This window comes from Patella vulgata, chromosome 9 (genome assembly GCF_932274485.2).
Source record: "Patella vulgata chromosome 9, xgPatVulg1.2, whole genome shotgun sequence".
Classification (NCBI taxonomy): domain Eukaryota; kingdom Metazoa; phylum Mollusca; class Gastropoda; family Patellidae; genus Patella; species Patella vulgata.
In genome coordinates, this window is record NC_065887.2 from 3,869,756 (window position 1) to 3,897,568 (window position 27,813).

General features: G+C 36.9%; 1 protein-coding gene and 1 long non-coding RNA gene across 2 annotated transcripts in view; one reads left to right on the forward strand and one right to left on the reverse strand.

The window, feature by feature from the left end:
- Positions 1–27,813, forward strand: part of LOC126831588 (homeobox protein Mohawk) — an 86,858-nt gene that overhangs the window by 11,452 nt on the left and 47,593 nt on the right. The gene's annotated exons all lie outside the window — the stretch shown is intronic.
- LOC126831618 (uncharacterized) overlaps positions 24,251–27,813 on the reverse strand; it is a 37,896-nt gene continuing 34,333 nt past the window's right edge. Inside the window, exon 3 of the long non-coding RNA XR_007684224.2 lies at positions 24,251–24,362. This is a non-coding gene — a long non-coding RNA (uncharacterized LOC126831618). The remainder of the gene's footprint in view (positions 24,363–27,813) is intronic.

The window sequence follows — 27,813 nt, forward strand, 5'->3', positions numbered from 1 at the left end:
ATTTCACCCGCTTCTTTCTCGGCTCATAGTGGATCAATTTGACTGAAATTTTCAGCAAATTACCTTTACACTATCTAGTGGCAGAGATTTACATGGATTAGAATGGCTTATCCAGACTTAGTCTTGTTTGTCAAGTACAATTGTTACGATAATAAACAATCTACAACAATCTACGCTACATCTTCCAACAATCATAACTTCGCTCCGAATAAAGTAATTTCTCGTTGTCTATTTATAAACTGTTATATCATAAAACAGCCAACTGTTTAAGCCCGTTTGTGCTCTTGTTTTGATATTTGGGTGTGGACCAACTACAGCTGCATATAGATGTACATAGACCATGTGACTAAAGTGACAAATATAACAAGAACCGCACCCATCCTACAGTTGTTGTTGTATAAGGAGAGAGAGAGAGAGAGAGAGAGAGAGAGAGAGAGAGGTCTTTAACAGCTGTTTCAACTTGATACAGACATAGCAAACAATACAACTATATATCATCAATCATTATAAATTCTATTTTATCTTTTGTTAAAATGTGTTTAGTCATTCGGATAATACAAAAAAAAACAAAAAACAAGGTCCCATGTACACATTGGAGTGCACGTAAAAGATCCCTTGGAAATTGGAATATGAAATAACTGAAGAGTAGGCCATAGCGTTGTCGCTGTCCAGGCAAACTTTCACTTATAGCTCATTGCATGGCCAGTCTTCATAGCCCAGTCAGTACCGAGAGAGAGAGAAATGGGGATTAACGTCCACTCGACACAAACTAGGTCATTTCGGAACTAACACATTGTTCAATTTTATTTCCATAATTCGCTTGTGCGTAGGGGTCTTTAGCAGTGGGAGGAAATCAGAGGATTCGGAGAAAACCCACGAGGTTGGACATGCGACCCTACTCCTTGTCACGTACAACCGGGGAATAGAACAGTCAGTGCAGAAAAGTAGGATGATCATTAATCCCTTTTCATTTAATTTTATTCAAGTGTCTGTTGGTGTATACGAGCCAATAGGAGCCATGGTGGATCAGTGAGTAAGACACTGGCTCTCTAGGTCGTAGGTTCGCTCCCAGTGTTGACATCAGGATTTTCCCTCATGGTTTCCTCATGTCATGCAGTGGTGCAGGACAGAGGACCTGACAATGACAACTGTCTAGTCATTTGAATAGGATGAGAAACATTGGCATGCACGTAAAAGATGCCTTGATAGTTGGAATTCGATATAAGAGTAGGCCATAGTGCCGCTGTATGTGCAATATTTCCCCTCATAGTACACTGTATGGCGTATGTCCGTCTTCATTAGCCCAGTCGGAGCAGAACAGTAGGACGTTAAAACCAATTTCATTTTATTAAAGTGTCTGTTGGTTTATGTAATCACCTCAGTCTGTCGAGAATTTGTCGTCTGATCAGTAGATTTTATATGCTGTACATTTATTCACGAGACGAAAGTCTTTCGATATGTGAAGTAGTTTCTGGGACCTTCGTTCGCCCCATGGTTGGCCGTTTCAATCTGTTCCGAGGCTTCCGTTTGATCAGTGAATTAGTTTCTTGGAAATCATGTTTTCCATATTTGACAATGGAGACAGCAATATGGCGGAATGAAGAGATCTGGGTTTTGAAGGATTATATGACAGCTCAGACAGATTCATTAGCGTGTGCTGATCAGCAGTGTAGCGTTACAATAGCTGGGGGCCGTCTGCTAGACAGATTAATCATCATTTTCACAATTGGATGAGTATCACAAATATTTTATGAAATGAAATGGGGTTTAACGTCCTACTGTTCTGCTCCGACTGGGCTAATGAAGGCAGACATCCACCATGCAGTGTGCTATGAGCAAAATTTGGCTGGGACCTCAGTTTTTTGTACATCCAAATAACTTTACGTTGTCTCTTGCCAGACCCTCCTGATGAACTTTATCGGTCAACACAGGGATCGAACATGGGACCTCGAGGTTAGCAAGCCAATGTCCTGTGTACACATTGGCGTGCATGTAAAAGATCCCTTGACAGTTGATAATACGATACACTAAAAACAGCACCTATAAGACATATGGTTTAATTTTATTTCAATAATTCGCTTGCGCATATAGGGGTCTTTAGCAGTGGGAGGAAACCAGAGGACCCGGAGAAAACCCACAAGGTTGGACAGGCGACCCTACTCCTTGTCACGTACAACCGGGGATTCGAAACCACGCCAGTCGACTCAATGACAGACTTTATGATACAGGCCATCCAACCCCTAACAAACCTGGGAATAAAACTACTACACAGTATGAAATGAAGTGAATGTAAACAAGCACTGCACTGTGTACAGTCACAGGTCTGTAATAATAAAGGCTTCACTCAGTGACTGGTCTTAATACAGCTATTCAAGTAACTCAGCTGTTAATTGAAATGGTGCCACTACTGATATCTTTGACTCCATCCTCAGTAATGGATGCTTCCAATGACCTTCTCTGATCAATGGTAATTAATCAGGCTCCCTAAAAAGTAACTCGGAGGTTAGGGGTGCTAGCGAGAACAGTAGTTTCAGGCGTAACAAGCACAAAAGGATTAAAAACTAGTTGCATTACAAACGCCAAAAGGTATCAATGTACCCAGGGTATCATTTAATCTTGATAACAAGCGTCCATTTTACAAGCAATTAATTTTCTGACTGCTGTTTGAAAATAACATCCCAAATAATCATTATACATCAATAATCATTATACAACAATAATAATCGTTGGTTGTATAATCATTATACATCAGTATACAACAATAATCATTATACATTAATAAGCATGAATTGTCTATTTTTACCTGTCTTTAAGAAACCAATAACTGCACATAGGTACAAATTAGATGATTTGGGGTGATTTTAGAAGATTTTACAAATTTTTTAAACTAAGATTTGATATTAAATGAATGTGGAAGAAATTAAGGTTATATATATATATGCAGGATCAAATGATACAAATTTTTAAACTAAAATTTGATATTAAATGAATCCCCGGTTGTACGTGATAAGTAGTAGGGTCGCCTGTCCAACCTCGTGGGTTTTCTCCGGGTCCTCCGGTTTCCTCCCACTGCTAAAGACCCCTAAGCGCAAGCGAATTATGTAAATAAGATTAAACCTTATGTTAGTCCCGAAATGACGTAGTTTGTGTCGAGTGGACGTTAAACCCCATTTCTCTCTCTCCCTCTTGATATTAAATGAATGTTGAAGAAATTAAGGTTATAGATACCAGGATTAAATGAAACCTGAGTTACAGTGTTATATAAAGAAGAACGGTTATTGACCTTGTTATTTAATAGTTGTTTAAATAGCAGTAATTGAATATATTCATTGAATACACCCCAAATATAACATCCTATTATATCATTATATTATACTACCACATGCTAATTATCCCACGACCTCTCTATATTCAAAGGTGAAAGGTCAACGAAAGGTCATCAAAATATTATGTCTTATTTTTGCTAAATAAGAAAAATAATGAACTTTGAACATGTTTATTGAGAGTCCTACATTGATGATAAATGCATTGGGGGTTGGAATTTGGAAATGTGAAGTGCAATAAAATGGGGTTTAACATCGTACAATTCTGCTCCGACTGGATTAATAAAGATGAGATTAGGGTTGGATTCTGCTGTCTCTTCAATTCTAATTCCATTACGTGTAGGGGTCTTTAGCAGTGGGACAAAATCAAAGGATCCGAAACAAACTCACGCAGTTGGACAGACAACCCTACTCCTTGTCGAGTACAAGCAGGGAATCAAACCCATGCCACTTGACTCAATGATAGACCTTAAACCATTCGACCACCCAACCCCACTCGATCTACATGTAGTGAGGGCTGATTGATAATAAGGCTGCACATAAAGGGCCCAACGGCCATTCTCGTTAAAACCATCTTACTACCATATTCTGTCTTTCTTCTTCTCCGTTTTAAGTAGATTGTCTCCAAGAAAACCTCACCACAATCAATAAACAATTATTATTTTAAAATCAACGAGACGATTACCAACGCCCTATAACAACAACCCGTCATGTTTTGACAAGCTATGGTTGTATGAGATCAATACGATTGGCCCCCGGGGCTACGGTACATTATGATCAATGATTTTCAATTAAACATGATGATTTTACATCAGCCTGTGTTACGATGTAAGCATGTTATACATGTCATATGATCGATGATGTTCAATCTCTCTACACAATTTATAAATCAAAATGAAATGAAATGGGGTTTAACGTCCTACTGTTCTGCTCCGAACTGGGCTAATGAAGACAGGTATACATCATACAATGTGCTATGAAGGAAATTTTGCCCGGACAGCAGCGTCACAGCATACTTTTATATCGAATTCCAACTGTCAAGGGTTTTTTTATGTGCAATTTGTACATGGGACCTTGGACTATACATTGTCACTTAACCAGCCGTCCATCCTACACCACTGACAAGGGGGAACTACACCACTGACAAGGGGGAACTACACCACTGACAAGGGGGAACTACACCCCAAAATCCTGATGAACTTTCTCGACCAAAATCAGGGATCACGTGGCTAAGTGATTGGCCGAGAAAGTTCATCCAGATTTTCCGACGTGGTTCCCCCTTGTCAGTAATGCAGGATAGAGGGCCTGACAAGGACAGCTGTCTAGTCCTTCGGATGGACGAAAACCTGAGGTCCCGTGTGTACATTAGAATGCACGTAAAAGATCCCTTGGAATTCGATATAAGAGTAGGCGATAGTGCCGCTGCCCGGGCAAAAATTTCCCTCATAGCACACTGTATGGCGTATGCCCGTCTTCATTAGCCCAGTAGGAGCAGAACAGTAGGACGTTAAACCCCATCTCATTTCTGTTTAGTAATAAAAAATAAGTTGAATAATTTGTTTTGTTGTTTGGATTCGTGTGTTCAACAAGAAGTAGTGTCGTCTACCTATCCCTGCCAAAGTTTTGTATGTGACAAGAAGTAGTGTCGTCTGCCGAACCCTGTTAAATAGTGTCGTCTGCCGAACCCTAGTTGGCGAGACTTTGTCTATACATATGGCTCTAGGCCACTCATCCAATATTCCACATGTTTTCCTGCTACAGTAATTAAATTTAACCTATGTACTCAAGTACACATAGATTTTATGGGGTGCTTTTTTTTTCAGGAAAGAAATTAAGGAAGAGATTATTCTGTAAACTCTCCAGGAATCAAAGAGATTAATTTTGTAATTTCTCCCCCCCCCCCCCCCGACATAATAATTTAATTTATTTTTGATAAAGCGATTTACATTAAAACAAATATAACAATATAACTTCATTTAAACTTTATAAATTTGTAAAAATAGTAAAAGCAACTGTTAAACTATAGATTTACATTGAAATTGCTAAAAATAGTAAAAGAAACTGTTCAACTTAATAAATTTACTTTAAAATTATTAAAAATAGTAAAAGGAACTGTTAAACTTAATATTATAATAAACTTACTTTAAAATTATTTAAAATTGTAAAAGCAACTGTTGAACTTAATAAACTTACTTTAAAATTATTAAAAATAGTAAAAGCAACTATAACTAAAACAGATTGAACTTGAAAAATGTACTATTAAGGTTATTACTAATTGTAAATGAAAATATATTTGACTGGTGGTTAAATGCATGCCGGGGTATAAAACTTTTTGTGTACTTCATGTGATGTTACTCCAGTAGGATATATACAATCTACACCAAGTCACCTGTTGATATATAATCAAGTTAAAAGTGCAGCCAATATTTAACAGTTTATTTACCTCATGACCTGGGTTCGTTGAGGTTACGACATATATCAGTGTAAATCATGTTTACAAAAGATATGAAATGGGTTTAATGTCCTAATGTTCTGCTCCTGTACTGGGCTAATGAAGACGGGCATACACTATACAGTGTGCTATGAGGGAATTGCCTGGACAATGGCGCTACAGCCTACTCTTATATCAAATTCCAACTGTCAAGGGATCTTTTACGTGCACGTCAATGTGTACACTGGACCGTTTTTTTTTTTGTCCCTTCCGAACAACTATAGGCCCTACATAGTAAATATTAGAATAAAAAAGTTTAAACAGTGTACACAGACGCTTCAGTTAATAGAGCTGCTTGTCATTTGCTGGTTTTTTTTTGAAAATATCTAATTTATCGTGGCTTAATCTGAGAATTATTTCAATAATAATACGATCCCAAAAAACCCAATAGGGCTGGGTTGACAACCCTACACCTTGCCGCATACCAAAACCCAACAGGGCTGGGTAGACAACCCTACACCTTGCCACATACGTGTACAAAGGTGGGATCTAAACGAGAACACTTGACGCAGTGACGGCACATGTTATACTGTTAATTATTGTCTGCTTTTAATATTGGAGAAAAAAACCATGTGAAGTAAGTGTTTTAGATGCCGGTTACAACATTATGTGTATTTAGCTTGACAACCTGTACTTGATGACCCTAGACAAGGGGTGGTGATGTTAGAAGATGCTATCTATACCAAGATGAAGGAGACGATTTAATTAGAAATTTTAATTAACGATAATTTGATTATAAGTTCATTTGGTTGAACTGTATGTTCCTACTTTCTCTCAACCCGAAATACATCCTCTCGAACTCCCCGTCAACAAATTATATTGTGTTTATATGAAGTTGATGAGTGCAATGTCAGATTGATATTTCCTTACAGATTGGATTACTTTAATAATTTATTTATTGGTAATTCCTCGTGAAAGCAACAGGAGCTTCAGACCGTTAAAATTAAACCATCAACTATACCCACCACCCAAACCCCCATTCTCCCTATGCTCCTGCCTTTGCCCACCCAAACCCCACCCTCTGTATACTCCTGCCTTTACCCACCCAAACCCCACCCTCTGTATACACCTGCCTTTACCCACCCAAACCCCACCCTCTGTATACACCAGCCTTTACCCACCGAAACCCCACCAAACCCCACCCTCTGTATACTCCTGGCTTTACCCACCCAAACCCTCCTGCCTTTTCCCACCCAAACCCCACCCTCTATATACTCCTGCCTTTACCCATCCAAACCCCACTTTCCCTGTACTTCTTAGTTCACTAAGATGAAACCGTGAATACGTCTGCTAGGGTAAGAAACATTAATCTATGTATTTAAACGGTGAGTGATCAACAGATTAGTTGTTTCTTTAAAAAAAAGATTCTTTGAAGTAAAACAAGGTTGCATCTGTGTACTGCTTAAACCGTGAGACACCAGCAAACACTACCAAACACCACTAATCACCACTACCAAACACCACTAGACACCACCACTATCAAACACCACTAGACACCACCAAACACCACTAGAAACTACCACACACCAGTAGACACCACTACCAAACACCACTAGCCACCACTACCAAACACCACTAGACACTACCACCTAACACCACTAGACACTACCACCTAACACCACTAGACACCACTACCAAACACCACTAGACACCACTACCTAACACCACTAGACACTACCAACACCACTAGACACTACCACCAAACACCACTAGACACCACCACCTAACACCACTAGACACCACCACCTAACACCACTAGACACCACCACCTAACACCACTAGACACTACCAAACACCACTAGACACTACCTAACACCACCACCAAACACCACTAGACACCCCCAAACACCACCATCAAACACCACTAGACACCACAAAATACCACCAGACACCACCACCTAACACCACTGCCAAACACCACTAGATACCACTAGACACTACCAAACACCACTAGACATCACCAGACACCACCAAACACCACTAGACACTACCAAACACCACCAAACATCACTAGACACTACCAAACACCACTAGACACCACTAAACACCACCGGACACTACCAAACACCAAGAGACAATACCAAACACCACTAGACACCACCAGACATCACCAAATATACCTGTATATTGTTTACCTGTTGAGTTCTGTTTATGATTTATTAATATTCTAATGAAAGTATTTGTATGTTTAGGTTGTTTTTATACGGTTGAGTAGTTTATTGATATTTTGTGTGTTTACCTTGTTAATTAGATTTACAGTGTATGTTCAGGCAGTTGGATCATTTGATATGATATTCATCATGTAATATACAGATATAAACGTGTCAAGATCCATCTGATATAAACAGATATAAACGTGTTCGTGATCTATCTTCTATAAACGGTATTCAGAAATGTGAGAAAGAAAAACATTTTAAATATGTAAAAACAGATCAAATAAATTGTGTAAATCCATTTGCGGATGCGCTATTTTTGGTAGGGTAAACGTAGAGGGTTAATTAATAAGGGGAGGGATCATTTTTGGATTGACAGGAGTGGGGTATAAAAAAGGCTGTTCAACTTGGACTGTTCACATATGTGAGTTGCTCCCACAAAACCAGGCTCTTGGTCATTTTTTATAAAAAAAATAGAGCTGGCAGTATATTTGAATAGTCCACAGCCTAAGCTTTCCAAAGATGCAATTCCTAGCAACAAGAAGGCATACAGTTTATGTTTGTGTGCCCGTAGTACAAAATGAAGTTGTACGACAAGCACCTGGTATAGTGCGAGCGGGTCACATATTTCACTGAACATTTAATTGATAATAAAATATTTAAAATTGACTATAAATCACTTTATATACATTTAAATATGTGTTTTTAGGCCCATTTTCGTTCAATTTGGATAGTTTACTGAACATAATTGATTAGAAATTATGATAAATATTTTAGTAATTGATTAGAAATCAGTTTATATTTATTGAAGGGGTCTGTATTTAATGATGTTGATGACCTTATTGATGTCATGCTCTACATATTGTATAAATAATTATTATCGTGTATTGACTCCTTTAATATTAAACATCTGAGACGTTTTGCATCAACAAACATGTCGATTAAAATAACCCAATAAAAACTTGATGTTTATCAAACAATCAAACCTTGTACATAAAACATTAAAGAATACAATAAAATAAAGGGGAAATCAACCCAACAAGCCAATTTCCTTATATTACTGATTGAAACATACCTGATTAACGCAATTTATTAATTTATTTTCACCTTCATTAAAGATACATTATGGGAGTTGGTAGTTCTCACTATAATAGTTAAAAACTAGATAATGTGAAGGCAATTTGCTGAAAATTTCATTCAAATTGATCCACTAGGAACCGAGAAATAAAGCGGTTGAAATTTCCAGCTAGCCTTGATCATTATTACTAAGGTCAGTACGATAAGCAGCATAGTCTCGATTATCCATTCAATGGTTAAATCGTGATGGAAAGTTATGCAGTAAATCGGATTATAATCCACTAAACATCACAGGCTAGCAATGCCATCTAGAGTTGATTATGGTCTGGATAGGTTAATTAATAGTTTAGATAACATTTCAGACTTAAAAAAAAAGACCAGCAATAGGCAGATTTAGCTCTTACATAATGTATGTTTAAAGAGGTTTATAAGATAATAAAAGGGGAATAATAATGATATGAAATGGATGTTGTTTGACCATAAAAAAAATAGATAAACATTGTCTGGCAATTTTACAGCACCCTTGAGAACACTTCCCACCCCCCTCGTTGCTCTGAGCTAGTTACGGCGCCAAACAAATGGGGAGTTTAATGAGACAAAGGAATAATAATGATTCAATGGGTAGGTTCGAGGGCCTGGCAAGCACAAAGTATTGTCGGTTGGTTAGGGTGGAAAATCAAGGTGCCATGTACACATCGGCGTGTACGTTAAAGCATATCCTGCCTTAATTAGCCCAGTCAGATGAGAAAAGTTTTATGCTAAACTCCATTTCATTTTACACTTCATAAAGAACACAACCTCATGTCTAATAAGAACATACCCATAATCGGGGGTGGGGGGGGGAGAGAGAAAGTGAGAGTGAGAGAGAGAGAGAGAGAGCTGTAAGGTATATTAGGACAATAATTAGAGTACCTGCTCTAAGGTATATAAAGATAGGTGTATATCAATATGACCTGGGGTCATACAGGTGAGTATATAGAACAATGATAGGGCAAGTTTTTATACCTGTTCACATGTCAATAAGTCATACATTTCTCTCTTCTCTAGCAGTATTAAAATATATTATCTTTATATGTCTAGTTTTTATCTTGAGGAACTGGAATAATATTCATTGAGAGGGAGAGAGAGAGAGAGAGAGAAAGTGAGAGAGATCTTAAGGGATGAGTTTTTATCTTGAAGGACAGGGATATTCAGAGAAAGAGGGAGACAGAGAGCAATAGCAAGGGAGGGACACAGAGAGAGAAATAGGGATTGAGATCTTAAGGGTATTGTGGTATTAAGAGAGAGAGAGAAATTGAGAATGGTCTTAAGGGCCTGTTGTATTAAGAGAGAGAGAGAGAGAGAGAGAGGGGTCTTAAGGGCCTGTTGTATTAAGAGAGAGAGAGAGAGAAAGAGAGAGAGAGAGAGAGAGAGAGAGAGAGCGAGCGAGAGGGTAAAGGTTATTTCAGAACATATGGAACTATCTGAATTTAAAATGAAATGAAATGGGGTTTAAGGTCCTACTCTGAATTTAAACATTGGTACAATAATTTCTGGAACATTGAATGTACATGTGAGTCAAATAAGATAGAGTGATACATACAAGAAAATAAACAGACAACCAGTTGGTAATTGTATATAATGGACACTTATAATATACAAGATTAAGTTTAAATTGATGATAATATGTATATAACCTCAGTTCCTAACCTCTCGGTCACAACCCCAAGCACTTTTCGTGGGGTCGTTGCAGACTACTCTGAAACTTTTGAAAAAAATGCTATGTTCTTATGACAAATATATAAATCTGTGACCTATACACCTCATGCCACATTGTCAATCGTCTTTCCTCTCTCACGGCCAGGATTTGTTTCCTCAGTCTCTCATTATAACTTTTTGATCAGGAATGTGAAACTAATTTTAGGGGATCCCCCACTCCATATATATCGGGATGTGTATGTTCTGGAATAGGGGGTCGCAACCAACTAAAGGTTTGGAACTACTGGTATATAAGATAAAGTTATAGGTGCTAGAGTTAGGGTTAGGGTTAGGTTTGGTTGGAACTATAGTTATAAAAGATATAGTTTTAAATGATGATAATATTTGTATATGTTGTAACACCGTTCGACTTCAGGGAATGTAGCTCATCGACATGTGTTCTCTAAGTATCGGAAATGAATACAGATTCTTGGAATAGATCTTCAACACTTTATTTCAGGAGCAAATAATTAACAGCAACAATTAAACAACTTATAATTTCCTATAAATCGGACCTCCAACTAGTATATATAGATTCCTTAAACGTGCATTATGCAAGAGCAAAATCTGCTTATTACAAGTCTTTCTTTAGGCCTGAAATGTTATCTAAATTATCAATTAGACATTAATTAACTTATCCAGACCATTATAAACTCTCGATGTCAAGGCTAGCCTTCGATGTTGGCTGGATTAGATTCCTATATGCCGCTAACGGCCGTTGATAATTAAATCAGAAAAAGTGGATAATCGAGACTATGCTGTTTATATTAATGATTTTAGTAATGATGACCGAGACTATGCAAAAATTTCACCGGCTTCTTTCTCAGCTCATATTGGATCAATTTGACTGAAATTTTCAGCAAATTACCTTTACACTATCTAGTTTTTAACTATTATAGCGAGAACTGCCATCTTTTTATCTTAAATCCCATAATTTATCTTTAAGTTGTTCTCTCCAACTCATGAATCATCTTACATACAATTGTCTATTTATATAACATTTAATTATTGAAGGATTAAGACTTAAGGCATTTAAGACAATAGTTAGATGAAACTTAACAGATCAACCACTTTAGTTGCCAGCCTGTCATAATTTGATTGACAGGTTAATTGCTGTCTGCCTCTAATGACTAACCAAGCATTAATGAATATTAAATATAGATTTGAAATTTAAAACAGAATTAAAAAATAACAAAATAACATATGACCTAAACATTGATGATAGTTTTAAATGATGATAATAGTTGTAGGTGTGGGTTAGGGTTAGGGGTGGATGATAAAGTTTATGAGAGATGATCAATGTTACTATAAAAAGATAAAGAAATATAAATCTATTATAACCCTTGATTAGTGGTGAGTACACTTAGTTTTACCAGTAGTTTACGATCACAGGTAGTTTACGAGCGATCACAGGTAGTTTACGAGCGGAAATATCATGGAATATTATCTCTCTTGATAAGAAATGAGTTATTTATAGAGATACAGGTATCACTGTAACCCATCTATCATTTAATTTTGTGTATTTAACACTAATTTCTTTCACATTTGTTTAATATCAAATCTTTGTTTAAAAATTTGTAAAAATCATTTAAAATCAACCAAAATCAACTAATTTGTACATGTGTCCAGTTTAAAGCTGGTCATTCAAAATTTTGATAGTGAGTGTCCAATTTACAAGTATTTAATTTCCTGACCACTGTTCAAAAATTAATCATTATACATCAATAATCAATTGGGTTGTTTATTTTTTAACAGCGATCAAGAAATTAAACAGCTTGTAAAATGGACACTCATTATCAAAATTGAATGGTCAGCTTTAAACTGGATACAAATGTAAATCAGATGATTTTTGGTAATTTTAAATGATTTTTACGTAGTTTTAAACAAAGATTTGAAATTAAACTATTGTGAAAGAAATTAGTGCTAGATACACAAGATTAAATGAAACCCAGGTTACAGTGTATATTTATATGTTTTTATTGACTGATTCACTGAATTAAATATATCTTCTTGGGCCATTTTACGCCCCCCCCCCTTCTCCTCCTAATCCCCTGTCCCCTATTTACCCCAATTTATATACACTATAACAAATTCTTGTGACCAGTGTAATGAATGAGGCAGGGTGTACACATTATTTCTACATCTAAATTATTGCAACATTTTAGTCACTAGCTTACCTACCAACCCTTGGTGCAAGTTTTTAGACCACTAGGTTACCAACCAAACCTAAGTGCAACATTTTAGACCACTAGTGAACTGTTTTAGACCACTAGGTTACCCACCAACCTGTCATGTGAAGTGAATGTTGTAAGGTGAATTGTAAAGAAAGATAAAACACCTGTTAACGATGGCCAGCAGGGGGGGTCGTTAACCTGTATAATATCTAACCAATAGATAAACTTGTTGAAATATCTGACATGGTTTTAATCCATTCCAATATTCCTCCGTAGAAACAGCATGTGATAAGGAGTAAGGTCACCTGTCCAAACAAAATTCTCCTCATGGTACACTGACCGTCTTCATTAGCCCATCTGGTGTCGAAAAACAGGATCCACTACAACTTAGGTATCGTGTAGTTGTGTTGCCACGGTGGCTAGGTGGTTAAGACGCTGGCTCGTTAGCCTGGAGGTCGGGTGTTCGATCCCTGCATTGGCAGAGAAAGTTCATCTGGATTTTCCAGCGTGGTTTCCCCTTGTCAGTGGTGCAGAACAGCGGGCCCATGTATACATTGGAATGCACGTAAAAGTTCACTTGGCAGTTGGAATTCGATATAAGAGTAGGCGATAGTGCTGCTGCCCGGGCAAAATTTCCCTCATAGCACACTGTATGGCGTATGCCCGTCTTCATTAGCCCAGTCAGAGCAGAACAATAGGACGTTAAACCCCATTTCATTTCATTTCATTTGTTTTAGTAGGCGTTTTTGTATTTAATGTTTAGTTTCAAACTATTGTTGGCCAATTGTTTAAATTCATTGAGAATTATAGAAAACTATTGGGTTTCTACTGTTGTGTCGTTTAAAGGGTCTGTCTAGATTACATAATGGGTGTTGGGTTTATAACTGTTTACTTTCGCGAGCGGTGTTGAGTAATTAACAGACTAATTAATTATTCAACACTGCTCCAGAAACTAAACTGGCCATACAGATCCTTTAAACGACACAACAGTAGAAACCAAATGGTTTTCTATAATTCTCAATGAATTTAAACAATTGACCAACAATAGTTTGAAACTAAACATTAAATACAAAAACTACTGGTAAAACAACACAACTAAATGATTCCCACAAGTTATAATGATGTTAAAACCTCATTTCATTTGCATTCTAAATGATACTCATCAGCTATCATTTTCATCTGCTTTCGTCTGCTATCATTTTCATCTGCTGAAAATGAAATGAAATGGGGTTTAACGTCCTACTGTTTTGCTCCGAACTGGGCTAATGAAGACGGGCATACGCCATACAGTGTGCTATGAGGGAAATTTTGCCCGGACAGCGGCACTACGGCCTACTCTTATATCGAATTCCAACTGTCAAGGGATCTTTTACGTGCACCTCGGTTTTTCGTCTCATCTGAATGACTAGACAGCTGTCCTTGTCAGGCCCTCCGTCCTGCATCACTGACAAGGGGGGACCACGCATTTTCATCTGCTATCAAATAGAAATATCTGTACTTTATTATCATATATCAATGAAATGGAGTTTATCCATGGATCTTTTTCTCAAAGTTTCCATCTAAATATGAAATAGCTTGATTTAGTGGCGGACCAATATCAGGTTGAATTATCAAAACAAAATTTTGAGATTAAAGGCAATCCATCTCTTTAATCTTATATGTAGGATAAAGTTTATAGGTGAGGGACATACCACACCCTTGAGGTTAACCATACCTGTATTAGGTCAGGGGTGACCGACTGACCTTTTTACATAACATGCATGGAAGGTTAGACATCCCTGTGGTATGATGGACTGTATTGTCATTGTCGTGTCTTAACAATGGATTAATATGGATTTCCTCCCCTGACAGTCACAATATAGAACATGTTGATAACAATGGCTGTTGATGACAGGTCGATTATATCCACTAATCTTTCACCTGTATAAATATATAGGTCATGTAATACTGACCTAATTAACACAACATTGTTTATATAATTAGACACAATGTTTACACATCTCAGGTAATTATACAAAATATACCTGGTTTAATTACAAAATATACCTGGTTTAATTACAAAATATACCTGGCTTAATTACAAAATAACCTCTTAAAATAAAATAAACATAAAAACTTGTTATTGTTGATTATATATAAACAAATTTATATAATTGACCTACCAGTTCGGATGGGACAAAAAACTGAGGTTCCGTGTATACATTGGCGTACACATAAATGAAACCTTGGCGGTTGGAATTCGATATAAGAGTAGGTTGTAGCACTGCTATCTGAGAACCTTGTGTCATATGCCAGTCTTAATTTATCAAGTCAGTGCAGAACAGTAGGACATCAGATATATAAAAACAAATAATATATTGATATAATACATTCCTGTCAGAAGTAAATAACTAACAAGGTACACTAAAAACAAATTGACAGCAGCCATTCCGCATACTCTTTGTCGAATTCCAACACCAACAGGACCTCGTTTTTTTTGTCCCATCCAAATGACTACATGCTATTCCTTGTCAGGTCATTTATCCTGACAGAGGAAACCACACTAGAAAATCTTGAGGTATTTTTTCAGCCAATACAGGGATCGAACCTGCAACCTCCTGGTCAGCCATGCCAGCCAACACATTACTTACTGAGCCAACGTGGCTCCTAAGTCTCATATAATCTCACAAACACGAGATATATCAGTGACACTTTTCTTAGATCTTTGGAAACGAACATAAGGTAATTTTTATTTATTTTGGGTAGAAATAGAATTTAACATCTCATTAACAAATACTTTTTAAACTTCTCCTGTCTTCGATTAAAATTATTGACCCACATTTGAATAAAGACAATATATTTGTATGCTTGATAACGATCAGTAAAATCTTGTTGAAGTGTCGTGGGTATATTATACAGTGGTTGTTATCCATAGAACTGTGTTATGTTATAAGATATATTTTAATTATAATCACCATGAGTTATATTATTGAGCGGGAAGTTGATGGGGGAACTCGGTTTTATTATCAAGATTAAATAATGAATATTATTCTGGCAAATGAAACAAAATATTTAATGTTTTCACACTAATCAATAAAAACATCGGATAAAATTTCTACATAAATATTAGTTTGTTTAATGAATCAACAGAAAGGATTTTTTTACCCCACATGGAAATGTGGTGTTATATTTTGTTGTCGCTTCCGTCCCCCACTTCATCCATTATAGCCGTTGTTTCTTTTAATAAAGATTTATAGAACAAACGAGAAGCTTTATCCTAAAACAGGATAAACTGGTTAATATGAGGAGGGAGAAATGGGATTTAACATCCACTCAACACAAACTAGGTCATTTCGGGACTAACATATGGTTCAATTCTATTTCTATAATTCGCTTGCGCGTAGGGGTCTTTAGCAGTGGGAGGAAACCGGAGGACCCGGAGAAAACCCAGGAGGTTGGACAGGTGACCCTACTCCTTGTCATGTTTATATGGGGAGATAAAATGATATATGGGGAGGATAAACTGTTTAATGTGAGGAGATAAACAGATTAATATGGGAAGATAAAATTATATATATGAGTTTTAGGAGTAAAGGAAGCCAAATGCAATGAAATGGGATATACTGTTCTACTCCGACTGGGCTAATAAAGACAGATATACACCATACAGCATTAAATGAGGAAAATTTTACCCTGACGGCTTACTCTTATATCAAACTGCCAAGTGTTTATTTACGTGCACTTCAATGTGTACACGGGACTTTCTTTACTTTTTTTGTCTTATCCGAATGTCTAGTGTACACAGGACTTTACTTTTTTCGTCCTATCCGAATGACTGAGTAAGTTATGAAATGAACTATCATATTGGTATATAAAAACAATTTGTATGAGGTGATATAATATTTGACCTGTTTTGTTGTTTGTCTGATTATCATCGTGTCTAGACCAATAAACGATGAGACAGTAATTCGATTTATTAACTTACCTAACCTCTCCACTATAAACATTATAAAAATCATTGAGCTAATACCAGTATATATTACCTTCTAGCCTCTCCACTATAAACATTATATACATAAAAATCATTGAGCTAATATATACAATATATACATCAAAAATCATTGACTAACAAATATTAAATACATTGATATGCTTGATAATGACCAATGAAATCTTGTCCAAACGTCATGTGTATACAGTAGAATCTGCATTTAGCAGTCAGTCGTTCAAGAGAATTTTTATGAATGACAGCTTAACGGGAGTGACCTCTTCATAAAATCTCTGTGTTTGTTAGTGCGGATATCAAGTAACTAGCTGGTCGTTATTTTCCTAGTAATGATGACGTCATGCCAGCTTTGAACGCCATTTTTTTTTTTAGGGTGACTTAGGAAAATTTCTTTCTGACTGGCATCCAGGCCTTGCAAGATCATGGGCAAAAGTGTGTACACTTTAAATGGGACTATGTAGAAAAATAAATGGAGACAGTCGACTTTGTACAGATCTTTCATAGAGACAGGTTTAGAACTTTTCAGCCAGCCAGCGTACTTATCCATTCTTGTGGAGAAAACTCCATGAATGTTTTTCCTTTTATCAAAAAAGTACACGTCGAAAGAATTTTTCACCGATTTTCATCGGGGTGACTCTGCATGTAATATAGGGGGCGTTAAAACTTTAATTAATAGATAACCATGTGTTAGATGATAATGGCTACAGTAAGAAGGGTCCGTTGGCAGAAGTCGAGATTTTACAACATACTTAACTTCATACTTTGGTTATTTTGAGACTAACATATGTTACAGTTCATCTCCATGGTTATGTGTGTAGTGTGAGGTTGGACAACAGCGTTTTGTTCTGCTCTTCTTTGATTTCTGTCTAGAGTTCTTATGTGCCCACTTTCCTTGTCATTCAAGAAGGAACCATCCCTGCAAGTCCAGACCAAGCTTGAAGGAACCACCCCAGCAAGTCCAGACCAAGCTTGAAGGAAACATGTAAATCTGTGATCTTGTTGTATAGAGTCCGGAGCCTCGACCACTCGACTACCACTGCCCTGTTTACTCTATATGGACATGGAATCATTTTGTCACAGCAGTAGCAGACTGGATCAAAAAATTGGCATGTGCATCCTTCAACTTAAAAAAAGTATTTCGGAAGTATTTCTATCTACCCCTGGTGACCCACTTTTTAACCGGTGGTTCCAATCCACCCCCTGTAACAAATTTTGAATGATATTATGTTGCCATGGTAATTGAGTACAGATTTAAAGTGGGAATATTTATCACAGCGGACTACCTTGACAATTGTTATCTTTGGTCATCCAGCCATAATAATCATCAAGTAAGCTTTGGTCATCCAGCCATAATGATCATCAGATAAACTTTGGTCATCCAGCCATAATGATCATCAGATAGTTTGGTCATCCAGCCATAATATGATCAATCGATAAGCTTCCTTAAACAGGTTCTACAAAATCTACAATTATTTCTGACCATGCATGTTTTACCATTGATCTAGTCTACATCAACATAGTCTTATTATATCATATTTATTTAACCAACTCACACATGAGACATATTGATCTGGTCTATTAACGAGTGATTACACGTCCTGTTGATTGTGTAACGACGCGATAGATTGAACAAAACCTTGACTCGTCAGAATATTTAATTATCGTCTCTCTTATCTGATGGTATTTCAATTCAATCATTTTTCTGTCTTCAATGTCCTACATTTCCTGCATCAATCAATCGAATGACGATGATCGTCCCGTATACTTTATGAGGATTTCAACAATATTTAATGATGATGGCCGTCCCATGTCCTTAAAGACCAATTCAACAATATCTAATAAAGATAGGCATCCCGTATACCTTAAGAGAAAATCAACTCAATAATTATACTGCCCTTAAAATGAAAGGGGTTAAACGTCTTACTTTTCCACATCGATTGGACAAATGAAGACACAATTTCTTTTTTTTTTTTTTTATAGTTCAAAATTTTGTTTTACTTGTCTTTACTACACTAGGATCTAGAAGAGTTGTTATATAACCCGCGTTTTGGTTGATGTGAGGGATTACGTAATGAAATGGTCTGTTGCAGCGAGTTCTTGGCGTGCGATGCACAAAACTGTGGGTATCTGCTGGAAACATCAACGCCAATTGATGAATCAAATGTCTGACATCATAGGGTATGACCCCTGACACGACCTTCCACTACAACTGGTCAGATCTTAATGTAGTGTAGGCCATCGAAAGTATAAAAATAACGAAACAAAAATATAGATCTGTATTTGAATCGGACTGATGAAGACAATAAACATAATAAAGATTTGCATGTCTTGGTTCTGACGTTATTTCAAATTAGTATTTTTACTGTCCTTCAAATCAAATATATGTGGTTCAACGTCCTTCTTTCCAAACTCAATCATTTAATGACGATGGCCAACCTGTGTGCTATCTCTTCTATCAGAGTAAATTTATGTAATAATTTTACTGTCCTTGAAAAGGGGTTGAACGCCCTAACTTTTCTGCACTAATTGGTCTAATGAAGAAGGCCGTTGTGTGGTTATTGAGAGAAATTTATGTGGTAATTTTGCTGTCCTTGAAAGGGGCATAAATGTCCTAAGGTTTCTGCACTGATGAGCAGTAAATATTTGCTAGGCCACTAATATCACTGAGAGGTATGACATCGGTCTAAGTTAATGAGCCCCAATATTAACCTTTTTTCTTCTCCAAATTAAATTCTAGAACAGAAAAATAAGTTCAAAGTTTATCTGAGTGAAATATATTTCTGATTTAGTGTAAATAGATAAATAAAATGAATAAAAGGCATCATTCTGACCGGACCGGTTCACATTGTGTAAACATTGCACAAACTATTGAGCTAATGATCGACACCGCATGACGTTTCATCTAGAAGGAATTTCAACTTACAATACCTGTATGAAACAGATTGATTTTTCTGCGCTAATGAAACCGGTCGTCCTGTGTACTTTAAGATAAATTTATGTAATAAAGAACTGTTAATACAACGTATTAATAATATCTTACATGCTATTGATTTACAAGACGAACAATAGGTGCAAAATATTTAACATTAATGTCAATATGACTATACGACTTTTATCATTTTGAACTGAAATGAAATGAAATGGGTTTTAATGTCATACTGTTCGTCTCCAACTGGCTAATGATGATGGGCATATGCCATACAGTGTACTATGAGGGAAATTTTGCCCAAGTAGCCACACTACGGCCTACTGTTATTTCGAATTCCAACTGCCAAGGGATCTCTTGTGCACACAGGACCTCGGTTTTTCATCCCATCCGAACGACTAGACAGCTGTCCTTGTCAGGCCCTCCATCTTGCATCACTGACAAGGGGAAACCACGTCGGAAAAAGCCGATGAACTTTCAATGTATACATGGGTCCTAGGTTTTTCGTCCAATCCGAACTACTGACCAGAGGAAACCACGCCGGAAAACATTTTGAACAGGCATCAAGAATAGAAAATAGCTGTCCTTGTAAATAAATCGATTTTTATAGATCCCAATTCCTGATATAAGTAAAATATATTGTTACCATGGCATTTAGTAATTGAACTGGAATACACAGGTCACAATTCTATGCAATATAATTACTGCTTATTACTGAGTGAAGTTTCCACTAGTAATAAGCAGTAATTGAACCGAAATGACCTAGTTTGTGTCGAGTGGATGTTAAACCCCATTTCTCTTTGATGTCGCTCAGTAATTGTATTCCATAGAATTGTGACCTGTATAAAGTGATTGATAGATTGGTAGTCACGGTGACCAGGTGGGTAAGACGCTGGCTCGCTAGCATTGGCCGAGAAAGTTCATCCCGATTTTCCAATGTGGTTTCCCCTTGTCAGTGGTGCAGAACAGAGGGCCTCACAAGGACAGCTGTCTAATCATTCGGATGGGACGGAAAAAAAAGGGGCTTTGTATACATTGGCATGCATGTAATAGATCCCTTGACAGTTGGAATTTGATATAAGAGTAGGCCGTAGTGCCGCTGTCCGGGCAAAATTTCCCTCATAGCACACTGTATGGTGTATGCCCATCTTCATTAGCCCAGTTTGGAGTAAAACAGTAGGACGTTAAACCCCGTTTCATTTCATTTTGATTTATAGATTTGTTAGAGAGATTGAACATCATCGATCATATGACATGTATAACATGCTTACATCGTAACACAGGCTGATGTAAAATCATCATGTTTAATTGAAAATCATTGATCATAATGAACCGTAGCCCCGGGGGCCAATCGTATTGATCTCATACAACCATAGCTTGTCAAAACATGATGGGTTGTTGTTATAGGGCGTTGGTAATCGTCTCGTTGATTTTAAAATAATAATTGTTTATTGATTGTGGTGAGGTTTTCTTGGAGACAATCTACTTAAAACGGAGGAGAAGAAAGACAGAACATGTTAGTAAGATGGTTTGAACGAGAATGACCGTTGGGCCCTTGATGTGCAGCCTTATTATCAATCAGCCCTCACTACATGTAAATCGAGTGGGGTTGGGTGGTCGAATGGTTTAAGGTCTATCATTGAGTCAAGTGGCATGGGTTCGATTCCCTGCTTGTACTCGACAAGGAGTAGAGTCGTCTGTCCAACTGCGTGAGTTTGTTTCGGATCCTTTGATTTTGTCCCACTGCTAAAGACCCCTACACGTAATGGAATTAGAATTGAATCATATGTTAGTCCCGAAATGGCCTATTTTATATCTTTTGGACTTAAACACTATTTCTCTCTCGGGCAAAGACGACGGGTCTGCCATCATTCCAGCAGTCTACATTAATTAGTTATTAGTCAATGTGCCCAGAATGATCTGAAACTGGTCCTGGTGAGAGACAGACTAACTTCCAACAAGGTCACTTCGGGACTAACGTATGGTTCAATGTAGCAGTGGGAGGAAACAGGAGGACCGAGAGAAAATCTACGAGGTTAGACTGGCGACTGTCAGTCAAGAGCCCTGAGAAAAGACTAAAGTGACTATATAGGTTAATTATAGATTCACCAGTTACCTTCAATGTCAGTTATATCAAACAGACGGGGAAAATAAACGTATCTTTTACTAGTCACGAAGTAATAGATTTAGTCCTGTTTACCCAGACAGTTGACGGTCAATAGAGTTAGTCTTGTTTACCAAGACATCCACAGGTCAATGCAATTTACATAAGGGTCATAAATCTATTGGAATTATGGGATGGTTTGTATATTGTGGGAGATAATTAGGGGCATTGACCTTGAAATAAATCAGAAAGTAACAGCCATGTTGTATTGAGAGGTTTTATCGGTCTGTAGAATCAATCTACCAGACATCTCAAATTATTGCCAAGAGATCGTCAATCATCTAAACTAAATGTATACTTGTCGAGTATTGGTAGAGAACTGGTAGACAGTGTTTCGTGTGGGTGTCATGTCCGATCGCGATTTACAATCATTTCTGGTTGAGTAAATACTCTGCCCTCAGTTTCCATGGATTCAGTTTATACAATCCTCGGTTTCCATGGATTCAGTTTATGTTGTGGAAATATTTATGTTAATTATGGGTGATTAATGTCAGATCCTTTACTTCAAGAATAGATCTCTGCCCCAAATTTTTCTGCGTTATGTGTTATAACCCCATCCAGTTACTAAATATATTATTACCTAAAAGATTCAAAATTATAAAACATTACAAGTATTTTTGTTTTTAAATTTTAAATTTTTTTTCTCAAAGTTGTAAAAGGGATTCCGAGGGAGCTGTGGAGGCTCAGTGAGCAAGGTGCTAGTTGATTAACCAGAAGGTCATGGGATTGCTCCCGGTCGTGAATGAGAAAGTTCCTCTGTATTTAACTCTTGTCAGTGGTGCAGGGGAAGGGGTTATTGAGGGCCTGTGTCAGTGGTGCAGGGGAAGGGGTTATTGAGTGCCTGTGTCAGTGGTGCAGGGGAAGGGGTTATTGAGGGCCTGAGTCAGTGGTGCAGGGGAAGGGGTTATTGAGGGCCTGAGTCAGTGGTGCAGGGGAAGGGGTTATTGAGGGCCTGACAAGGAACAGTGTCTAGTAGTTCAGATGGTACAAAAAACTGAAGTCCCGTGCAAAAACCTTGACACTTGGAATTCAAAATAAGAGTAGGTTGTAGTGCTGCTGTCTGGGCAAAATGTCCCTAATAGCACACTACCCGTCTTCAATGGCTCAGTCATTGCAGAATAGTAGGACATTAAACCCTTTTTAATTTCCAAAATTTCAAATTGATACGGTCTATAAGTGGTGTTAGTAGGAGGAAATATGATTAGGGGTGGTTGTTATGGTTACAACATCTTCATGCTGATCAAATAGTTATTTATATAAAAAAAACATTCTCGTGTGATTGAGGAAATAAAACTATATGCATAAACTATTTTAAAATAATTCATAGTAAATGCCTACTTAAATATGTTAAATATCATATCCACATCTTATAATTTTCTTCACCAACCAGGCTTTTAAAATGGGCTAATGGCTTGCAGTTTGTTTGGATTTCCAAATGACAGGAGATTTTATTATGTTGTCAATGGTATGTACATGTGTACATGAAGGATTAGACTAGACATTCAGGATACCTTTCTGAACAATAACTGATTTGTGTTTCTATGGTGATAACAATAACATAGTGTTCCAGGAGACCACTAAGCAAATAGATGGGCCTATATATCCTTGCCTGACAGCCTATGTTTTGTTGCCTGGCAATCTATGTATTGCTGCCTGGCAATCTGTTTTGTTTCCTGGCAACCTATGTTTTGTTGGGCTTTTGTTGCCTGGCAACCTATGTATTGCTGTCTGGCAATCTGTTTTGTTTACTGGCAACCTATGTTTTGTTGCTTGGCAACCTATGTTTTGTTGCCTGGCAACCTATGTTACCTGGCAACCTATGCTTTGTTGCTTGGAAACCTATGTTTATTTACTTGGCAACCTATGTTTTGTTATAATATAATTATATTTTTCAAAGATGTATGCGACATATCAGAAATAAATCCAATTTTTAAAAAATTAAAAAGTCAACATGAGTAATTATTTTGCCAAAAAGAGTGGTTTATGTATGGAAGTGAAACAAAATGAAATGGAGGATTAACTATTCCTCAGCACACCTGGTTAATGAAGATGGCATTTATATTTCGAGTGATAAACTAAAATGGATTTTATGTTTTTAGTGATGGATGAATGAAAATGTTAAATTGATTGACTGTCACCATGTAGCAAAACCAGAGAACATATAACACTAATCAGTCATCAACATCATGTATTTACAAAATTAAATCAAATTTATTTCCATGGAAACACAAAAAATATTTATCCGAAAAATTTCTAATTAACAAAAAGAACATCTACTATAAACTACACGAAGTTTCAAAAAAATATCTTGGAACATTTTTAGAGATGTTCTCTGAAAACAAAAAAACAGAACAAATAAATAAATAGTCAGAACAAATAAATAAATAGTCATTTCTAAAGACATCCTGAATGTTTTTAGATATTTTTTTTTGTATTCTGAACATCTATGCTACATAAAATAGAAATATTTGTAGTTGAATTCTATTAAAGGGAATGGAAGCTTATGTACGCTATTCCTGAAGCTGACTAACGACTTCTGGTGACCTAATTCTGGCCTCTGTTAACCACAACTTAAAATGTCTGACCAGCAAAATTTTGAAATAGCATGCCTGCCTACACTGTAACCTGTGTATCAATTTATCTTATGTATTTAGCTTTATGTATTCTTTGAAAATCTCCAATTTGTACTTGTGTCCAGTTTAAAAGCTGATCATTCAATTTTGATATGATTGTCCAATTTACAATTGTTTAATTTTTCGATCATTGTTAACAAATAAACAACCCAATTGATTATTGATGTATAATGATTCATTTTTGTACAGTGGTCAGGTATTTAAATATTTGTAAATTGGACATGTACACTCATTATCAAAATTAATCAGTCAGCTTTAAACTGGACACAAATTAGATGATTTGGGGTGAATTTTAAATGATTTTGATGAATTTTTAAACAGAGATTCGATATTAAACGAATGTAAAAGAAATTAGTGCTAGATACACATAATTAAATGATACCCGAGTTACAGTGGCTAATACTCAATGATATATAGGGACGTGAGTTTGTATATAATACCAGACTATACAGTAACTCGATTCCTGGGTTTATGTTTTCTCTTGTTTTATTCCATTCAACTTTGAACCGTTGCTTCGAATTTTAATTTAAACATCTATTTAATCATAGGAGATTTATTGTGTGGTGTTGTCGTAAAGATTTCTGGTTTCTATGCTTCCATTTTCCAGAACTATGTTTTATTATATTTTATTACCTCTATGATATCTCGACCCGTTCTTCCAGGACTATGTTTATTATATTTTATTACCTCTATGATATCTCGATCTATTCACTATGAGATGAATACCAGGATATATTTATTTCTGTCAGTGTCTTTATAGTAGGAATCAAGTACTCAGATCTTTATCCTTGCCGTGTCAGGGGAGCCACAGTGGCTAAGTAAGTAAGACGCTGGCTAAATATCCTTGAGGTCACGGGTTCGCTCCAAGTGTTGGCCGAGAAACTTCATCAGGATTTTCCAGCATGTTTTCCCCTGGTCAGTGATGCATGACGGAGGGCCTGACAAGGACAGCTGTCTAGTCATTCGGATAGCACGTAACACTGTGGTCCTGTGTACACATTGGCGTGCACATAAAAGATCCCGTAGCAGTTGGAATTCGATATAATAGTAGGCAGTAGTACCGCTGCCCGAGCAAAACTTCCCTCATAGCACACTGTATGGCGTAAGCCCGTTCTTCATTAGCCCAGCATAGGAGCAGAACAGTAGGACGTTAGAACCCATTTCATTTCATTGCTATGTCAGAAAATTATGTGTCGTATCTTAAAATGTTGTGCCATGTATGAAAAAAGGTGCATTATATCTGAAATTGGTGTACTGTATCTTAAAGAGATGACCATATCTTAAAATGGTGTGCCTGTCCTATCCTTAAATCTCAATAATTCCCTGTGAATAGGCCTTACGAAACCATCCTTATAAAAATTATTTTCAACCCGCAATTTATTCATCTTTATATGATATATAGAACATTGTAAATTCTAGAAACAGAATTCTTGATATATCCGGCCTAAGAACAGAGCATCTATTGTTATTACAGAGACTTGACTTCATTGAATCTCAACAAATAGACAAATGATTTCTGTGTTTTTCCTGTTGGTAGAGGTTTGGGAATTATGAGTCACCATAAAATGATGCATCTTGAATACAGACACAATACAGGGAAACGGAATGACATTAGGTCAACTTGTTTTATGGTGGAGTGGCGAATTAAACAGGCTGATTGACATTGGAACAGATATGTAAATTTTCATGGCTTAGTCAATGCTAAAGTAATTTAGGCTAATCATCTTTTTAAGCATACTTTATTTACAGTCAATAAAAACCGACTGTAGATTGCAACCTGTCTCATCATGTGGGCATATGTCCAGTGGTTATTAATGTCATGGCTTCTGTCTGACTGGTCTTCTTCTGCTGTCCACGCCTCAACTGGGCTTACAACCTTTCTGACTACTGCAAAGGCATAACGAAACAATGCACACACAAGACTAGCAAATGTCAATGTTTATATTTCAACTGTCGATGCAGGTCCGTAGCTAGCAAGGGGGAGGGGGCAAGGGATCGCTGAACCACGCCATTCCATTGGACACAATATGAAGCTAACGACCAACATGCCCATATCAGTATGGGTGCCCCTTAAAACCGAGTGACATTGGTTGGGCTGCCCCCCCCCCCCCACCACGTCCCCTCTAGCTACAGGCCTGCCATGCTAAAAATGTTTTCAGAAAATAAACAAAATCAAAATATAAAAGGTAGATAATCTCCTAGCTTGGATTCAATCAGATTAACAAAAAGAGGAGGAAGGAAAGATTCAGTGAAACTTCTAGGTGGTGGTACTGGCTGGTGTTCATTAAATTATAAAATATCGTCTTTTGACAAGTCTTTAATTCGTCACTGTGGCTCCCCTGACACGGCAAGGATAAAGATCTGAGTACTTGATTCCTACTATAAAGACACTGACAGAAATAAATATATCCTGGTATTCATCTCATAGTGAATAGATCAAGATATCATAGAGGTAATAAAATATAATAAACATAGTCCTGGAAGAACGGGTCGAGATATCATAGAGGTAATAAAATATAATAAAACATATTATAAATTTGGAAGGAAACAAAACAATTTTTGGACTGCTATCCTAATACTCCAGTTGGGAATATTTGGAATATGACAATGGAGCAATGGGGGCGAGGAGCAAGGGCGTGGATTTGTCATAACTTCAGGGGGGGGGGGGGCGGACGAACCCTGGAACCTTTCATTACCAAACCAAAATAATAATTACGAACAGTTTACCAGTGTTATTTCGATGAAAGCTTTAACTAGGGGTAATATGATGACGATATGGTAAAATTGACTACCTACAATTAAGGAGGAACGGGACATTCATGTGGATATAAACATGAAAATCTGTCCTGGCGATCAAAATCATGGGTAGGGTGCAGGTGCGTTTGGGGTAGGGTGGGGCAAGATGGGGGTAGGGTACTAAATATCCACAATCATTTAGACCAGATTGTATGTAATATTTTTAAAGTAATCTGGCAAGTCATTGATGGGAAATACACAGTTTAACTAACAATTTATGAGTCATACTAATATCTCAGTCTATCGATCGTATTATCGTATTATAAGCCATACACCATTTGTCTCTTAAAGATGGTGTATGTAACATTTAGATAATATGGTTCAAAATGAATATATAAAAAAATTCAGTCCAAT